Genomic DNA, 17,638 nt, shown 5'->3' with positions numbered 1-17,638 from the left:
TCTGGGAGGCGGAACCTCTGAGCTACTATACAAGGGGGCGGTCCTTGTAAGGGAGCGGGTGGCGACCAGGGTAGACGGGCAGGCAGTCACAGCAGGTGACTGGGACAGTCTCTGAATGAACGGACAGGAGGTCACGGCAAGTGACCGGGGCAGTCTCTGGATGAACGGGCAGGAGGTCATGGCAAGTGACCGGGGCAGTCTCTGGATGAACGGGCAGGAGGTCACAGCAAGTGACCGGGGCAGTCTCTGGATGAACGGGCAGGAGGTCACGGCAAGTGACCGGGGCAGTCTCTGGGTAAAGGATTGGTACGACCTGTGGCGGCAGATGATAGACGTGAGCTCCCAGGTGAGCAGGCGAGAGTCTCTGGATAATCGGGTGGTCACAGCATGTGACGGCGGAGCCTCCAGGAAGACCAACAGACAGGTAGCAGATGAGCGCTCCCAGGTGAGCGGGCAGGAGTCTCTGGACAGGCGGGTGGTCACAGCACGTGACGGCAGAGCCTCCTGGTAGGCTAGCAGACAGGCAGTAGATGAGCGCTCCCAGGTGAGCGGGCAAGCTGGTCTTTAGACAGACTGACAGGAGTTGGAAGGCAGACCGTCGGACCTCAGGCTAGCAGGCAGGTAGCAGGATAACAGGCAGGAATTAGACAGCAGACTGGCAGGAATCTGGCAGGTATCTGGCAGGTAACTGGAAACGGGACCTGAGGGCTGAAGCAGAGTAGTGAACAGTGCTACAACATTGCTCGGGCACCTCCATTTTGGAGGAGGTGCCTTTTATATGGGAGGTCCTCCGGCAATTGGCCGGGGACTCCTTAGGACGGCGCGCGTGGTCCCTTTAAGAGAGGGGGAGCGCGCGCGCGCGCGCCCTAAGCACACTGCCGGGGAAGGAGCGCGTGCCGGAAGCAGCGGGGAGAGAAGCGCTGGAGGACGCCGCGCCAGGAGCGGGGAGGTGAGAAGGACGGCGTCTCTGCCTAGAGCGGGGCAGAGACGCCGATGCTACAGAGTGCATATCCAACAATCTTTAGTTCCTGTGCGCTTGGCTATAGTGTCATGCATATTTAACAATTTATTGTCCCGGGGCTCTTGTAGGTGTTCATGTAACTCCCGTTTACCTCGAAGGAATTCTCTATCATCAAAACACCAAACTATGCACCGGGCTTCATAACCATTAGGTTTACAATAGTACTCTATACAGTCATGAACATCTGGGATACCTCTTTTCTTCCTCCCTCCCAAGAATGGATCTAGTGGTATTATTGGATTATCAGTATCTGTGGACGTAGAACATTCACTTAAACTGTGTAAACACACCATTATCACCAAAAGACTACATAGGCCTATCACCGCTCCCCAGAGTCTTTTGCTCGCATGTGGTCCATATAACTGCTCATAGAGTGACATCTTCTTCTTTGTTTTATCCTCTTCACGCGATGGAAGAACAGCGCTGGAATTATCTTCAGCTGTTACAACAGCGACTTAGGTGGCAGCCTGAGAGAAGCGTATTTCTGCTTTGTCTCAGACCACAAAAACTTACTTAGGGGTGCAGCTCAGGGTGTGTGGTACAGATGATGTCAGCTGGATCTTCTTTATCTGGCGCAGATGAAGATGTCGTCTCGGCAGTGGGTTGCACTCTTTTGCAGTGAGATGCGTGGATCCACGTCCCTCTTCCTTCTACCTTAACGCTGATAGGGGTTGTCAACAGGACTTGGTATGGACCTTCCCACCGTTCTGTAAGGGAACCAGATCTCAAGAATTTACGTACCAACACGTAGTCTCCTGGCTGCACCTCGTGACAGGACAAAGTGACTTGTGGTTGCTGTAGATGTACACTCTGGGCAATGTCTTTTAGTTGTTTTTGCAAGCGTAAGACGTAGTCCACATTCAAGGTATTCTGAGCAGCCTGGGCAGTTTCTGGGGGTGAAAGTGGGTGATTAGGTATCTTGCCATACAGAATCTCAAAAGGTGATAACTGTAAAAGACCTCGTGGTGTTATTCTGATATCCATTAATACCAAAGGTAGGGCATCTGGCCACTTCATGCCTGTTTCTTTACAACATTTTGCTAGTTTCTCTTTTATGGTTCGGTTATACCTTTCCACTTTCCCACTAGCTTGTCGGTGATAAGGAGTATGCAATTGTTGTTTTACTCCTATCATTGAACATACTTTTTGGAACACTTTACCTGTAAATGCAGGACCTTGATCACTAGATATTATCTGTGGAATACCATATCTACACACAAATTCCTTACATATCTTTGAAGCAGTTATTTCTGCTGTCTGTGAGGCTGTTGGATAAGCCTCTACCCACCCTGAGAATTGATCAACACATACCAAGACATATTGCAATCTACCAACTTTAGGTAGTTGAATGTAATCAATCTGCAGAATTTGGAAAGGACCCGTGGTTGATGGGAGGTGAGAAGGTGGGGCTTTCACAGCTCCTCCAGCATTTTGCTGGAGACATGTTTGACAAGACAAACATTTTCTTTTTGCAATAACTGTGAAACCTGGTGCACACCAGTACGTATATACCAAATTTCGCATCGCGGTTTTACCTCCATGGGTTAAACCATGTGCAGCATCTGCTAACGCTGTCAGCAGAGATTTTGGGGCCACTGGTTTACCTTCACCGTTTCTCCAGAGGCCTTCTGAATCCTGGGTGCATCCTATGTCCTTCCATCGGGCCTTTTCCTGAGGAGAACAATTATTTTGCATTGTTTGCAGTTTTTCCCAATTTGGGATTTCAATCAGATTCATCATATGGGTGTTTAAAACTTTGCTTGCTGCCGTTTTTGCAGCTGCATCAGCTCTGTTGTTTCCTTTTGCTACTGGATCTTGTCCAGTGGTATGAGCCTGACACTTGATGACAGCAATCTCCTTTGGGAGATTCACTGCATCAAGTAACTGAGCAATTTCTCCTGAGTGGCTTATTGGAGAACCACTAGCAGTGAGAAAATTTCTCATTTTCCATATAGTACCAAAATCATATATTACACCAAATGCGTACCTTGAGTCTGAATAAATGTTAACACGTTGTCCTTCTGCTAGCTGGCATGCTTTTGTGAGTGCAATTAGTTCTGCTCTTTGTGCTGAGTGTGGTGTTCCTAATGCTTCAGCATGGACCACATTGTGGTCATCCACGACTGTAAACCCAGAATTCAATTCTCCTGTGTCTGTTTGCCTGTGGCAACTTCCATCAACGTAAAACACCAGATCTGGGTTTTGCAGCGGTTCTTCTTGTAAATCTGCCCTAGGCAGTGTCAATGTTTGCGTGTGAAGTACACAATCATGTTTATCAGGGCATGCCATTCTGTCAAACTCACTGTCTGTGTCAAATTCACCAGTCTCACCATTCACTCCCTCTCTCTGAGACAAGAGTGTCTCATATGGTAGTAAAGTAGCAGGGTTCAACTGGGAACATCTGCGTAAAGTGATGTGACTTGGCTGTAAGAGTGTCACTTCCCATCTGGTAAGTCTGGCCTGGGTGACATGCTTGGTCCTCTGGCAGTTGAGCAGTGCATACACAGAGTGGGGGACCCATACAATCAAGGAGTGCATGAGAACCAGGTCTGAAGATTTCTCCACAGAAAATGCTGCTGCTGCAACGGCCTTAAGACAAGCATGCATTCCTCGTGCAACCGGGTCTAGTTCTGAGCTGTAGTAGGCAATTGGTCTGTTAGCATCATTATGACGTTGAGTCAATACAGCTTGAGCATGCCCTTGTACTTCATGGCAAAAAAGATGAAAAGGGAGAGCATAATTGGGTAAACTAAGAGCAGGGGCAGAGATCAAGGCTTCCTTCAGTTCTACAAAAGCAGTTTGAACTTCCTCTGTATGCTCAAAAGGTTCTGGGACAGTATCTTTGGTAAGGGCATACAGTGGTGTGGAATATAAAGAAAAACAAGGAATCCACTGTCTACAGTATCCAACCATCCCTAAAAACTGTCTCCTCTGTTTCTTGTTATAGGGAATGGTCATATGTTTAATGGCCATTACTCTTTCTGTCAAGAGATGTCTTAGTCCTTTTGTCAAACAGTGTCCAATGTATACTACCTTAGTCTGGCACAGTTGCAACTTGGCAAGTGCTGCTTTGTGTCCGTTTTCTGCTAGAAAGCACAGAAGGGCTTCTGCATCTTCCAGACTCTCATCTTTTGAAACAGAACACAGCAACAGGTCATCCACATACTGAATCAAGATGGATCCGCATGGGAGCACTAGATCTGCCAGGTTGTTACTGAGTGCTTGACTGAAGATGGTAGGTGAGTTTAGAAAACCTTGTGGCAACCGAGTCCATGTATACTGCTGTCCTCTGTAAGTAAAGGCAAAAAGGTACTGGGAGTCAGGGTGAATGGGGATGGAGAAGAAAGCGGAACACAGATCTATGACAGAAAAATAAGAACTATTTGCTGGGATCTGCATTAAGATAGTAGCTGGATTTGGAACGACTGGGTGTAATGGTACAACCACTTCATTTATGGTCCTTAGATCTTGAACCATCCTCCACTGTCCCTTACTACCAGGTTTCTTGATGGGGAAAATAGGACTGTTACATGGACTCTGAATTTTCTTCAACACACCTTGTATCAAGAGTGATTTAATAGTTGGGGCTATGCCAACTTCAGCTTCTGGTTTTAATGGGTATTGAGTTTTACAGGGGAGGATACAGTGAGGTTTTAAGTCAATTTGCACAGGTTGGACATGATTCATGTTACCAACCTCAGTAGAATCAGTATTCCACAATTTAGGTGGGACCTTTGTCAACATTGATTCTACCGCCGGATCCAATATTTTGGAGACCAATATGGTATCTGGACTCATGTACAATAAATTCACTGCATCCTCCGTATGACCCTTGGGTACCTGTAAATGTACTCCATCCGGGGTACAAAATATGGTACAATTCAGTTTACATAGCAGGTCCCGTGCCACGAGGCTTATCGGGGCATCTGCTGACAACAGAAAAGAATGTTCAGTTGTAATGGGACCTATAGTAACCCTAGTTGGATCTGAAATAGAAAGAAAATTAGGTTTTCCTGTGACTCCAACCGTTTTCAATTTTTCTCCTGTTTTGGGAAGGAATGAGTTATCATTAATTAGAGACACTGAAGCACCTGTGTCAATAAGAAAAGGTACAGTTTCTCCTGCCACTTCACAGTGTAAAACTGGTTCTCTAGAGGAAAAGGAAGAAGTGTTTAAAGGCATTAAAGGGTTAACCATATATTGCACAGTTTCACTATCATCTAGTCAACTCTGTTTATCTTCTTCCTGCTTTTGTTGTTTCTTTGGTTTCTTGCAATACCTGGCAATGTGATCCTTCCCATTGCAATTGAAACACCTAAAATCCTTCCCTTTTGAGTTGTCATCCTTGTTAGCAGTGCCTGTGGTTTTCAGAGTTCTCTCTGTAGCAGATATTTGTAACTGCATCAATCTTTCTTCCTTTTTCTTTTGTGCCCCCTCTAGATTTTTCTCGTGATGATATAAATCAGCTAACACACTATCCATAGTTAAAGTTTTCCAATGAGGCATCTGAGTGGTTAATCTGCTTTTTAACACCTTAGTTAACCCATCAACAAATGTTTGGATAAGAATTATAGCTACTTCAGGAACTTCAAATAGACTTTTTTCACCACTCTGATCTTTCACCAACTGACTGAATCTGTGATAATACTCTCTTACTGATTCAGTTGACCCTTGTTGTATATTGCTTATAGTATTCCAATCAGGGGTTTGCTTAAACATTTCCTTATAATTGTGACGAATTTTATCCCACTGATTTTGTACGTCATCAATTTTGAACTCTGGATTAGGTCCAGTATATTGAGTATTCTTAAGTAATTCTACAACCTCTGCAGGTGTAAATACAGTATGCAAGATTTGTAGAATATCTTGACCATATAGTTGATGTGTATGAAAGATCTTATCTAACATTTCCCAAGATCTTCTGGGATTTTTCCTATATTCACCCACTTGCTTATTTATCTCAAACAAATCAGTGCAAGTGTAAGGTTTTCTCATCTTCCATGACTGGTTACCTGGGCCTGTGATTTCTTGCATGGGGTACATTTGAGCAGGGGGATTGTTTTGTAGGCGCCTTCTACCTTCAGTTATAATGTTATCTGTGCTTACATTGGTATAATTTTTATCTATTATTGGTGTTTTGTCAGAATATTCTTCCAATTCCCTATTTGGGTATAATTCTTCTCTTACTACAGTGGTCCTAGCAAGTGTTCCTTCATGCACCTTCTCATCTATACTAGCACCAGATGATGATGGGCTTGTTTTTATAAAACCAGTATCTGTGATCATGGATAAAGGTGCATCGGGACCTATTGGGGCAGAAGCTTGCAATGGGGAAGGTGTGGTTACGGATGCATAAGGCTGAGCTGCTTGTGCAACTCTGGCAGCCCGGGCTTGGTCTACCAGGCTCTGGGCCATGCAGGCTATCATTTGTTCATCATCACAATCCATCATATTTAATAATTTTGGTTTACTAGAATAATATGATGGTGGGGCACGAGGCATAAGAGGAGTCACGGATACTGGATTAGTGGTAGATGCAGCTACGTCTAACCAAGAACAGTACATTTTCTGTTCTTCCTCACTGATACAGCAAGGTGATATAGTCTTTAATAGAGTAATATCTAATGTGCCTTCGATTGGTAGATCAGGCAAAACAGATCTCCATCTAGTCCATATATTGAATGCTGGTTGCCCATATGTATCAATCATATAAATCATCGGACTCCCTTCTGAGTATTGAACACATTTAATTTCCTTCTGTGGGGTTTTGCCGGATTTAGCACAATTGCTATGGACATTCCCCATTTCCTCTTTGGAGTTATTTTATTACAGGAAATAAATGTGGGTCTCGTCAGACCAACTTATGAGTTAACAATATTCAGTGTAAATATATATATATATGAATGATACTAAGTTTCTTATCACTTTTCAAACTTATTTTTCTAAACTAAGTTATTAGTTCAAACAATTAATGATAATAACCGTATGTCTATTTGTAATTTTTATCTGGTTATTCCAATATGTTTGCTCAGAGTGCTGTGCAATATTAATACCACTGTCCCATCTCATTAGCTTGTGCTTGTGAAACGTTCACTGAACAGGAGAAACTGGCAGTGAGTGTGAGTGATATATTGATTAGGTAAACAATAGTAACAATAGTATATTACACAGCTCTCTCAGGAAACAGACCAGAAATATCAGCAATATTTACATGACAGTAAAACTTTATAACATTGAAATAAACTCTAATACCTTACGTACATTTACTATATACCCTTTGGGAGAGTGGATAAAATAAAGGCTAAAATAAATACCTCAGACGCTACTGGACAGGAACAAGAAGTTACTGACAGGCCAAAGTGGATGACCACCCAAACAACAGGGAATTCTCACCTGCAGCGCGCTTTTGTAGTAGTGATCCACCTGTCCAGCCAGCATACAGCTTGCAATTCTCCCGTCCAAAGTAGCGGCGTGAGGTCCCGGGTTTCGGCACCAACTGATATGGAATAACGTCTCAGTCTCCCAAAGGATGAGTGCACACACTATCTCTGCAGATTAAAGAAAGTTTTATTGTAGCCACAAGAGCTCTGATCAATATTAGAACAGAACTGCCTCCATTGTATTGGGGCACAATTCTTATAGTATAAATTGTGGGTTGTACATAGTAGGTGGGACATAGGAAGATTATAACATAACCAATCATCTTACAATATAAACAACTAGCATCCAATCATTAGTAATCAGGCGATTACATAAAATACTTACCTATGTACTTATATAATTACTTGATGCAATGTACCTGTTTTGTTGGTCAATGTGCTTTCCCTAGATCAACCTGACCTCAAAAGGGCATTTTGACTAAGATAAGCAACCCCTGCAAATTCCACAGTGGCTTGGGTAAACTTTACATCTTTGCTTAGAGATTATTGATTAATCTTATTATAATTTAGTTGTTTAAGCAGCATATTTTACTACATTGGTTTATAGGAGTGTTAAAGGGTTATATTAAAAGGGATTAATTGATATGGTATACTAATTTTCCTATCAGTAGTGAACCAAAAATACACACACAACTAGCGCATGTCAACTAGACACGATGGCTGAGGCATAGAACTCAGAAAAATGATTATTGATTAACATTCCAAATGAATTTCCATAATTAACCATTTAACATTTCCCCCTTTTTTGAGAATAAAAGGACTTTAACTGAAAAATCTCAAAAGAAGATACATTCATCAATCATTTTTTCTTTCCTTCTTCCTTGGCAATATCATTAAATTTCCATAATAATAATAATAGTAATAATAGTATCAATATCGGATTATTGTTAAATAATGATGTGAATTCATGTTATGGTAAGCCGCGACTAATATTCATTTAATATGTATAATTATACTTCCCTATATCTAAATTGAAGCAATCGCGGGTTCAATCGTCATCATCTGATGTCATCGGGTCGTCGTCTCGTCTTCTTCTTGGTTCTTTTATAACACAGTCTTTAGATGAAAACTCCTTTGAAATAAATTACAGCATGTAGATATTGTACAGTCCATAATTGTGTTCATTATTGTTCAGTCCATAAACTGTACTCTTTATTAGAAAGATCATGTGTGTCAGTTGATAAGAAAACAAAGTCCATGGATGAAATGTAGCTTTAATATCTGTGCAGTGTCACCTGGACTTACGTTGGATCGTCTTTGGAATCTTCCGTGTGTCCGCACTGGTCTCGTGTCACTTTTGGAACAGATGTGAAGTCTTTGGTCAGTAAAGCAAGGGTTAACTTGACACTTTCCTGCTTTATATAGCACCATAACCTGTACTCAGTCCTTTATATACAGGACACATATGCCAGGTATTACCTGTTCACCAGCTTTCATTGAAGCGTTGCAGGTGATAAGAAACCAGTGGAACGTGATGAAACTTGAACACAACACAGTACATATAGGATCATCGTCCTCTGCCGTCCTGGTGATCAGTGGTGTGAATTGTATTGTATGTAATGGACACAGTCTATTATAACACTCAGCATTCACACCTGTTACCTTCTGAGACGTCCGGATATCAGTTGCTTCTTCTTGTAACTTTTGAGAATCTCTTTGATTTATAAAAATTAAAAGTCTTTATTAAGATAGAATTCATAATTGCGATGTCTTGATTGAAGTCTTCATTCCCTAATCTGATACCAAATCTGGCAGTTTTTCCTAACCTATAATATCACAGCGTACCATAGCAATCAGTAATATCCATCTAATTATTATCAAAATATTAAAATAAATTATGTTTGGAATAATAAACAATAATAGATAATAATTCATTATCAATCAAGTTCTCCATATGATAGAACATTTTTATGTCATAGGTGTAATTACCTTTTCCAACCCATAGGTGTCAGTGTATTTTGAAAAAACAAGTTTTTATATCTTTATTAAACCAATAATATCAAAGAATGTATACTCCTAAACCAAAATGAATAAATATATGAATGTATGAATGAATGAATGAATGAATAAATGAATGAATGAATTGTTGTGTTTACTCAGAAAATGTAAACATTTTTTTCCTTAGCAATATATATTTAATGAAGCAATACTCTTGTATTAGACATTACTTTATTAAATATTAATGTGTTTTCTCAATTGAGATATTGAACTCAAATAAAATCAATTGAGAATTAAAAAATGAAAAAATAGAAAAATAAGAAGTATAAAGTAAGAATACAATTTTAAAAATGAAAAATAAAATTAAGAGTAAAAATAAGAATAAAAATAAAAATAAGGCCTTTAAATTTTAATGACAAATGCAGAGTAATTATATTCTCCATAAAAAATACCCTTATATCTTCATTATCTGCATGATTTCATATTTGTCATAACCTTGTACCACCAAAAAATATTAAATTATGCAACTTTGCATGTAATACCCTTCTTAATTATACCATAGTACCTTATTATTATTTCTTCTTTATTAAAATGTGTGGAAAATAAGTATTGATCAAAAGTGATTATGTAATCAGGATCAAAAACACATTTTCCCCCTTAATACCAAAAATATTATTTTATAAAATTTATGTATATATCAGAACCAAATTAAAAATAATTATTCTTCTAGAAATATTGTGCATAAATTTCATATCGATGAGTAGCATAGATTTGACTAAAGAGAGGTGTGTACCTATTTAGGTAACCATTAAAAATAATATTATAGTTATTCAAGAATATTATCATGTGGAAAATTATTCTAAATATAAATTTGCTTTGTAAACCATTTTGATGTGTGGTTACCCTTATCCACTATTAGTTAAATCAAGAAATAATAATTATTAAAGAAATATAGAAATATATATGTAGATAATACCTAATTATGTATTATAATTTCCTCAGAATTAAATATATTTTTGTACCTTCACATAAACAAACATTTTTTTTTTCAAACATACAAACATACGAGGCCTCTGTCACATCAATCACACTTAGCAGCTGCTGATTTACTCATCTGTCACCTTCACTCTGACATTCACAGATCTGTTCAACTCAAACATTCCACATATGAAGTTTTAGATATATATATATATATTTTACCCAAAATTGTTGTATCCCAATTTATTAATGCGCATTGCCATATCAATTGAATATCTTTATATTTCTTTGAATATTCCCCAAGTACATATTATATAATATGAGAGTAAGTCACTGGAATTTCAGAAACTTGAAAAAACTCTTGTCTTAGATTCATTTTTCACTGGCTGCCCGGTCTTAAGTTACATCAGTTGAAAATAGAATGAATGGGATCCTATACTATTAGCTCAAAGTTCAAAGGCCGCAGCTGTCACACGTCATGCTGTAAAGCTACTTTAATTTGCACGAACACTTCATGCACAGAAAATATTAGCAACACAAAAGAATTAATAAGTATTACATATATACTATAGTTCAACTAGATATATTGTTATTATTTTAAAATGTTATACACATAAAGTCATGCAATTTTTTCACTTCCTGTGTGAATAAAGAAATAAATCCATTTTAGAGTTCTTTGATCAAATCCTGCTTTGGAATGAAAACTCTAAGGAAATGTAAGAAAATAAAATTAAATATCAAATTCATACAGAAACAGAATTATTTAAATATCTTATACATATATTGGTTGGTTCTAATGTAATTCAAAATATTGCTACTTAAATTTATATATATGAAGCTCTAATTTATTAATTAATATATATATATATATTTTATAAACGTATATATAAATACAATTATACGCAATCTCTACTTAGACAAGTGTATATATATATATATATATATATATATATATATATGAACTATTAGAAACTATGTAACTACAATTTTACTGTATAAGATTATAAATAAATATTGAGACATTGTATTACATTTTGATACAACATTATAATTGCAGTTTTTCCTTAGCCACTCCCTAAACCAAATCTTCTGTCTCTCTCAAATATCTCCAGGAACGCCCTATTTAGGAAAGACATTTTTCTATCCTTCAAAACCTCAGAGAACTGCCTGTTCTTCTGTCCACATTCCATGACGTCACTGTGAGTTGGTCGTCTCACCTGTCTCTGTCCATCAGTTTCAGCCATTTTCCTTTTTAGAGAATCACAGTTCTGACTGAGAATTAACTCATTTTGTGGAGAGATTGATCTTTGCACTGGCTAATATGACTTATAACATATATGAAATCTTCTGCATATTTGATAGAGTTCACTATGGGGATGACTCAGTCTAGGAGAGTTTGATATTGGCTTTTGGTAAGATTTTACCTTTCCTGGTTTTATAAATATAGCTTGATTTATTTTCTTTTCACGATTCTCATGTTTTCTAACAAAATCCAGCATCTGCGCACATTCAAATAATGAATTTTTTTGTGATGCCATAACTTGGGAAACTGAATTTAGGAATTTGAATTTTTGTACAAAAGTTGTTATCATATGTTGTACTTTTCCATTTTTGATGAGAGCTTTGTACAACCGTTCAAATATGGACATGAATGTATATGTACATTCCTTCCTACCAATCCTTAGTTTCTGCAGATCTTCTATGTTGGGAAAATCCTTTGTGACACAATAAATCAAGTATCTTAATCTGTCAGAATCATTTTCCCATCCATTAGGACAGTCATTTTCACAGGGCATTAAATGTAAACGTCTGGACAATGTCACAGGAATCCATATTTTAAATAATTGATTCCTCTCCTCATTGGATAAATCAAACTTATCAGAGAAGCTCTCAAATGTCTCTGAATTTCTACAGGCATGGATTTTGACATCATATTTTGGCATGATTTTGTATAATTTCAGCAAATTTTTCCTCATTTTAATTTGGAGTTGAGCCTGGGTAATTCCAGAATTCTCTGATATTTTTAGTGGCTCTTGTACGTCCGTTCCTCCTACGTCACTCACGTCTCCTCCCACATCACCTAGTATGTCGGTTTCTCGTATGTCAGTCATGTCTCCTCCCATGTCAGGTTTCTGTATGTCCGTCTCTTGGTCAGACCCAAGGTCACCTTCAGTTACAGACACGTGTTTTACTTCTTGTTAATTTTCCACATTACAGTCAGAATCAGTATCACCGTCTGACACTTCTACACTATTTTCCTGCTTAGAAATCTCTAACACAAGACTATGAAAAAAATCTACCAAATGTAGAATATTTCTCAATTTCTGTTTGTCTCTATTTACCAATTTAGAAGTTAACTGTAAATTCTGCAATTCACATTCTTTGTATAAACTGAGCCACAAAACTTCTATGTCATCTCCTACATTAACTTTGAAATTAATATTACTTTGTTTAGCAAAAGAAGAAATTATATCCATATTTTGCTTACCTTAAGATTCCTTGGCTTCTCTTTATCAGCACGTCCTGTATTCAGTTCGTCTGATTCTTTTCCTGTGTGATTCTGTTCCTTGTTAGTACCTCTGCTTCCTGTCTTTCCTCAGTCTGTAGGTCCTTTCTGCTTCTCGTGACAAACTAGTGAATTTACTGACACGTGAACAACAGCTGTTCAGCTCGTCAGGACTCCCCCCTTGTTCACAGAAGAAATTCACTTACTTAATTTAAAAAACAAAAAAACAGGACTGGCTGGCTCACCATTGTAAAATAATACTCTTCCTGTATTATTTTTTTCTACTGAGGACTTCTCAAAGTATCAATATCACGATATTCTTATGAAAAAATGTATCTATTTATTCTTGGATTGTCCATTAAAAAGAATCAGATTGCAGCAGGTACATACAATAATTAGTTATAAAGTAATTGTCCATTTGTCCATAATTAGCTTAATTGTTGAGATTCACCCATCTTTCCTTGGATCCTGGCTGGTAAATCATGTCTATGTCCAGCATGTGTCCAGGCCTACATGTCATCTGCTTCTCAGCATGAAGATTCTGTGTCTTGTGGGGTGGGCAGAGCAAGAGAGCCCCCCCTTTTTGTAACATGGGCTTTTATAGCCAGTCGTATGGACACCTGTTCAACATATGGTAGTGAACCAAAAATACACACACAAATAGCGCATGTCAACTAGACACGATGGCTGAGGCATAGAACTCAGAAAAATGATTATCGATTAACATTCCAAATGAATTTCCATAATTAACCATTTAACAGAGACCGCCTGGGAATGCCAGGTGCTGTAGGCTTTTGCTTTTTCTTTCCTTCCACCAGCAGGGGGCACTCTCTTCTATGCCTTTTTTCCATTCCCTTTCACAAGTGCACACACTCATTCTCTTTTCTTTTTTTCATTTGCTTTCTCTCTTGCGCTATTTCATCTCTGCAAAATACCAGCATCCTTCTGATCACCGTGGGCCTCCAGCATTGTTGCTTCTTTACTTTTAATACTAGGCTCCTTTTCACCAGGACCAGCGTCTCCCGCGTGGCTGGAGGCAACCACCGGTAACCCCAAGCAGAAGACGTTTGCAGGCAACACGACCCTCCCCCCTGAAGAGCAGCTCAAAGTCACTGGCAACCATCTCACCCTCTTCCTTCATTCACCCTGGACGTCTCGCTCCGCCCCCAAGTTACGGGTCCAGCTTGCTCTTTCTGTCACATTACCGCGATTAAGGGTTTATCCTGCAGGAGACCCTGCGCCGATCCATTTTTGAAGACACCTGATGCGGCGGGTGAATCACTGCTAAACAAACCACACCTGTAGGGACGGCACAGCCTTCGCATGGACCCTTCGGAGCCCGCCCCGTCACGGCCAGATTGCTCGCCACCAAGCGATCCTGAGAAAGGCTGGCCGGGCGATGGATCAAGCAGCGTCTACTGGCCATACCACCTTGGATACGCCTGATCTCGTCTGATCTTGGAAGCAAAGCAGGGCTGGGCTCGGACAGTACTTGGATGGGAGACTTCCTGGGAACACCGGGTGCTGTAGACAATTTTGATGACGTTTTGCCCTACTGCCCAGCTCAGCTAGCATGGAACGGCTACTTGTCGGACACCGACCTTAAGTATCTTAGACGATGGAAGCCCCAAGGCCTCTGAGCCAGTTGGCAGCTAAGTACGCTACCACGCAGGCCTGACACCGAGCTCCTTGCCACGGTTAGGAGTGCTTATTGACTCCCCAGCTCGCTGTATGGAAATGATGGCGTTAAAAGCACCCAGGGCCGTGAAGGGGCCAGGCTTTCAGCAGGTGCCCAGGGAAGGTTTTCGATGCCGGCCGCCTAGCGAGGGCCAGCACAAGTAACATGTTTCTCTGCAAAGAAGCTTGTGTAACCAAGCCAGACGGCTGACAAAGAGCTAACCTCAGTGCAAGGAAGGTGCAGAAGGAATTGGGGAGGGGGGGGTGATTCCTGCTAGGGCTCTGAAATCATAAAACAGGCAGGAGAGTCTGACGCATGGTGACGGAGAGGTTGTAGGGGCAGATAGGGGGTGTTGTCACGTGCGAGCACGTGTGCATGCTGGCTTGTGTGTGAGAGTGCGCTTCCTAGGTGTGGCGCGCTGCAGACAGTCAAAGGGATTGTTCCCTTTCATTAAAAGTTAATCCCCGGCTGCAGGCTATTAGAAAGCAACTAACCGCGCTCTACTCACCCTACCCGGGTCTACCGGTGAGTCTCGCCTCTGCTCCCGGCCTGTGGGATTGGCCGTGAAGCCGACGTTCCGTCGACAGCGCTGCAGCCGATCAGTGAGCTCAGCGGCTCTGAGTGGGTCGTTGTGTCTACAAGACCTTTTAAGGAAGCCAGCAAAAAAATTGAAGAGAATGGAAAGCACAAAAGGACCTGGTCTTGCTGAGCACTGGAAAGGGCAGCCGGCAGCCAGACTTCAAAGTAGAAAAGCAGCAAGTGAGAGGCTTGTCTCTGCCTACGGCCACACCACCCTGAACACGCCCGATCTTGTCTGATCTCAGAAGCTAAGCAGGGTTGGGCCTGCTTAGTACTTGGATGGGAGACCTCCTGGGAATACAAGGTGCTGTAGGCTTTTGCTTTTTCTTTCCTTCCACCAGCAGGGGGCACTCTCTTCTATGCCTTTTTTCCATTCCCTTTCACAAGTGCACACATTCATTCTCTTTACTTTTTTTCATTTGCTTTCTCTCTTGCGCTATTTCATCTCTGCAAAATACCAGCATCCTTCTAATCACCGTGGGCCTCCAGCATTGTTGCTTCTTTACTTTTAATACTAGGCTCCTTTTCACCAGGACCAGCGTCTCCCGCGTGGCTGGAGGCAACCACCGGTAACCCCAAGCAGAAGACCTTTGCAGGCAACACGACCCTCCCCCCTGAAGAGCAGCTCAAAGTCACTGGCAACCATCTCACCCTCTTCCTTCATTCACCCCTGGACGTCTCGCTCCGCCCCCAAGATACGGGTCCAGCTTGCTTTTTCTGTCGCATTACCGCGATGAAGGGTTTAGCCTGTAGGAGACACAGCACTAAGACATTTTTGAAGACACCTGATGCGGCGGGTGAATCACTGCTAAAAAACCACACCTGTAGGGATGGCACAGCCTTTGCATGGACCCTTCGGAGCCCGCCCCGTCACGGCCAGATTGCTCGCTTTTATTCACACGCCCGGACTGACTGGCGTGTGCGGGAGTAGTGGTTCCACTGGACCATGAACCGGAGAGTGCCTGGAGGGGCGTGACTAAGTATCTGGCCGATCCGACCAAGGTGGCACGACGGCATACGACGCCAGTGCACCAAGGAGAAACCGGGCAGAGGGACCAGGTGCTACTCCAGGTCAAACTCCGGACACGGGGGTTGACCCACACAGGGATTACTGGAACAGGCAGGTTAGGCTGGCACAGACTGGTGGATATAAGCGAACACGGCAGGTATGCAGACGGGTGGATACAGGCGAGTATGCAGGCGGGGAGGTACTGGCCGAAAGGACGGGCTGGAGCACAGAGAGGACAAGACCCAGTACAGACTGGGTCACAGAAACAGAACCGCAGATGCGGTAGCCAAACACAGCAGAGAGGGAATGCCCGAAGCGGTGGGCAAGAGCAGAGCAGGACGGGACTGCCTGAGCAGCGAGCGCAAGCAGAGCAGGACAGGACTGCCGGAGCAGCGAGCAGATGCAGAGCAGGACGGGACTGCCGGAGCAGCGAGCAGAAGCAGAGCAGGACAGGACTGCCGGAGCAGCGAGCAGATGCAGAGCAGAAACCGCAGGAGTGGCAAGTAGAGATGAGCGTTGTTCTACTCGAGCTGTTCGCCAATCTCAAATTTGAGCTGTTTTGGGCGGTGTTCGAGCCGGTCAGCGAACACGAACAATTTGAGAAAAATTCGGCTGTTCGAGGTTATGTTCGATAACTGTTCGTGCACCAAAATCATAACTGGATTTTTTCTCAGTAATGATGAAAATTAATGTTAATACGCAGTTTGAGTGTACAGCGGGGCGGGGGGAGGGGCAGGGGATGGATCTCTGCAGGAACAATGAAGATCTCCATTTTTTTTTCTCTTTCCCGCATTTGCAGTGGGGAGGTGCAATCTGTCAGCCTATCAGCAGCGCACACACGGAGCGAAGTGCTTTTTTTCACACAAGCAAGGGCATGTGTGATTGGCAGTGTATGTCACATGTCCTTGCCCTATAAGACCAAGCCATTTTCCCCGTCGCCACCATTTTCTCACTGCTGCAGCTGCGTGTTAGACGGCACCGCTGTTGCTGTGTGCGCTATACCTTGTTAATTTCAAGCCAATTTTCGCACAAATATACAGATAGCTTGGGAGTAGGGAATAGTTGTGATTGCAGTCCTTTTAAGGACTAGGTTACAGCATTTCCTACGACTTTTGGGCTTCTAGCAGCGTGTGGGACTTGTTCTATTAGTCCATCTATACTGACCTCCATCAGGTTGCAAATTAAAAATAATTTTTTTCTGCATCTAGCTCTGAAAAAATATTTGGGCTTCTAGCAGTGTGTGGGACTTGGTCTATTAGTCCATCTATACTGACCTCCATCAGGTTGCAAATTAAAAATAATTTTTTTCTGCATCTAGCTCTGAAAAAATATTTGGGCTTCTAGCAGTGTGTGGGACTTGGTCTATTAGTCCATCTATACTGACCTCCATCAGGTTGCAAATTGAATAAAAAAATTTTCTGCATCTAGCTCTGAAAAAATATTTGGGCTTCTAGCGGTGTGTGGGACTTGGTCTATTAGTCCATCTATA

General features: G+C 41.6%; 1 non-coding gene and 1 pseudogene across 1 annotated transcript; both read left to right on the top strand.

Annotated features, from left to right (window-relative positions):
• Window positions 1–14,296: 14,296 nt before the first annotated feature.
• LOC141268359 (5S ribosomal RNA) lies at window positions 14,297–14,416 on the top strand (annotated as a pseudogene).
• Window positions 14,417–15,337: 921 nt separating this feature from the next.
• Window positions 15,338–15,456, top strand: LOC141267062 (5S ribosomal RNA). Its single transcript, XR_012321080.1, has one exon. It is a non-coding gene; the product is annotated as a 5S ribosomal RNA (ribosomal RNA).
• Window positions 15,457–17,638: the final 2,182 nt, after the last annotated feature.

Source organism: Phyllobates terribilis, unplaced genomic scaffold (assembly GCF_046119375.1).
Source record: "Phyllobates terribilis strain yellow unplaced genomic scaffold, ASM4611937v1 Scaffold_4__5_contigs__length_816908805, whole genome shotgun sequence".
Lineage (NCBI taxonomy): Eukaryota > Metazoa > Chordata > Amphibia > Anura > Dendrobatidae > Phyllobates > Phyllobates terribilis.
Note: the sequence above shows the minus strand (reverse complement) of the source record. Positions and strands in the feature narration are given on the sequence as shown.